Source organism: Penaeus chinensis, chromosome 6, assembly GCF_019202785.1.
Source record: "Penaeus chinensis breed Huanghai No. 1 chromosome 6, ASM1920278v2, whole genome shotgun sequence".
In the NCBI taxonomy this organism is placed as follows: domain Eukaryota; kingdom Metazoa; phylum Arthropoda; class Malacostraca; order Decapoda; family Penaeidae; genus Penaeus; species Penaeus chinensis.
In genome coordinates, this window is record NC_061824.1 from 37,631,565 (window position 1) to 37,634,064 (window position 2,500).

Sequence of the window (2,500 nt, forward strand, 5' to 3'; positions counted from 1 at the left end):
ACGGCAGCTCCACAGAGAGGAAACGAGAACCTCCCCCTCGGCCAGCTGGTACTCAGACGCCACAGGCTATGAACCACTGGCACTCTCTGAAGTAAGCAACAGAGGTACCGAAGTCATTCTTCACAGAATGCGCCTAGGTTACCACTGTGCATGGCAGATTATCCCAACAATCGAACGCGATGAAAGGTGCTGCAAGCACTGCGGCGAGCCGAACGCCACACTAGTCCACTACCTAGAAAATTGTAACCATACACAATTCCTGAGACAGGGACCGCCCACAACAGCCGCCGTGCTGGTAAAGAGGCTATGCGAAATGCTTACACCATGGCGGCAGGAACGCCTGCTGGCAATCTCGCCGCCACGGTAAGCACCGAGTGTCAGACAACTTAATGAGACAGCCGTAAAAAGCTGACACAGGCCGGGCCATATTTAGAAGGCCCGGGCGAAGCTAGAACTTCGCAAACCATAAAGATGAAGCCTGCTTTTCTGTCTGTATGCACACACACACAAACACACACACACACACACACACACACACACACACACACACACACACACACACACACACACACGCCATTATAACCCGTACTCAAGCACAGAAAACGCTCACCTGGCGCACGAATCAGCGTGAATATGATCAATTAACAGTGTCCTCCCCCCCATTATGCCTATCGTAGACCGTGACAGAGAGATAAACAAGCGAGAGAATGTGATAAAGAGAGAAAGAGAGAGAGCGGGAGAAGAATGGAGTGATAAGACGATAAGAAACGTCAGCCTGGAGTGACAGACCAGGTACCCTCCCCCACCCTTTTCCTTCCCCTTTCTCCACTCTCCCTTCTCTCCTTTCTCCCTTCTCCCCCTCTCCTTTCTCCCCTCTCCCCCTCTCTTCTCTCTCCTCTCCCCCTCTCCTCTCTTCCCTCTCCCCTCTCCCCCCTCTCCTTTCTCTCCTCTCCCCCCCCCCCCCTCCTCTCTTAAAGTCATCGATCATGAAACATCAGCTACTTATCAACTTTTAACAATGGTCACCGTGAAACCACAACAAATACCTTATGCATAGGATTACGTAGAAGGTAAAAAGGGTTAATGTTATATCAGATAAGTTCTTTGTAGAGAAAAAAAAAAGTCTGTATGAAATCAGATAATAATAATTAACATTTACATGAAAAAATATAATAATATTCTTAATGAAAATTTGTATATAAAAAACATAATAATAATAATGAAGAATTAAAAAATAATTGGACGACTTTCCGTTATCATGGCTTCTTTTTTTTCAGGGATAGCTGTGATAATCATACGTATAGTATTCTACTTATAACATTGACATTAATATCATATTATTGATATTAAGTTCACGAGTTATAAAAAGGATTATAGCTTGTTTTGGGTATTTTGTCTTTGCGTTATCATTATCTTCTCTAAGTTTTTTTTTTTTTCAGGGATAATTATGATAAACATGAGTATAGTATTTTTTACTTATATAACATTAACTTTAATATAATATTATTGATGTCAAGTTCACGGGTTAGAAAATAATGATAATGATCATAGCCTGTTCTAGGTACATGAGTACAGTATTTTTAGTTATAATATTAACATTAATATAATATAATTAATATTAAGTTTAGGGGTTAATAATAAGTTATCAAAAAACAAAAAAACAAATGTGTGTTTCGAAAAACATGCTTTTTCCGTTATCATATCTTGTCCGCAGGATAGCTCTGATAAAACTCGAGTAGAGTATTTTTTTTTTTTTTGTTTTGTTTTGGTTATAATGCGCGCCAAGCATATATTATATATTTTTTTGTCTCTTTCTCTCTCTCACTCTCTCTCTCTCTCTCTCTCTCTCTCTCTCTCTCTCTCTCTCTCTCTCTCTCTCTCTCTCTCTCTCTCTCTCTCTCTCTCTCTCTTTCTCTCTCTCTCTCTCTCTCTCTCTCTCTCTCTCTCTCTCTCTCTCTCTCTCTCACTCTTCTATCTCTCTCTCTCTCTCTCTCTCTCTCTCTCTCTCTCTCTCTCTCTCTCTCTCTCTCTCTCTCTCTCTCTCTCTCTCTCTCTCTCTCTCTCTCTCTCTATCTATCTATCTATCTATCTATCTATCTATCTCTCCTTTTATCTTTCTCTTTTTCTTGCTCTTACTCTCCCTCTCCCCTTTTTCTCCCTCCCCTCCCTCCTTCTCCCCACCCCTGACTTTTCACATAAAATCGAAAAGTCAATTAACAAACGAACACACTTAACAAACAAACAAATACAATTATCAAATCCTCCCATCTCACGAAAAGCAAGGTCATGTCGAAGGTCACGTTGCCAGATGTTGCAAACTGTGGATATTTTTTTTCGAGCTTATCTCAGAAGTTCGTTTAAAAGTACCGAAGACCATCCGCTGTTTGCCCGCTCGTTTGAATTTCTGATAAGAATTGATCTTTTTTTAAGAAAAAACAAAAACAAAAACAAAAAAACAAGGAAATAAATAAATAAAAGATAAAAAGATACTGGATAATCG

General features: G+C 40.3%; 1 protein-coding gene across 4 annotated transcripts in view; it reads right to left on the reverse strand.

Moving 5' to 3' along the window:
* Nucleotides 1–2,500, reverse strand: part of LOC125026697 (solute carrier family 49 member 4 homolog) — a 25,426-nt gene that overhangs the window by 6,311 nt on the left and 16,615 nt on the right. The window contains exon 1 of one of the 4 annotated variants that reach the window (XM_047615321.1): nt 611–627. The exons of the other annotated variants lie outside the window; for them this stretch is intronic. The gene's annotated coding sequence lies outside the window, so the exon portion shown is untranslated. Of the gene's footprint in view, nt 1–610; nt 628–2,500 lie in introns of those variants that run through there. 4 annotated transcript variants of the gene reach the window in all.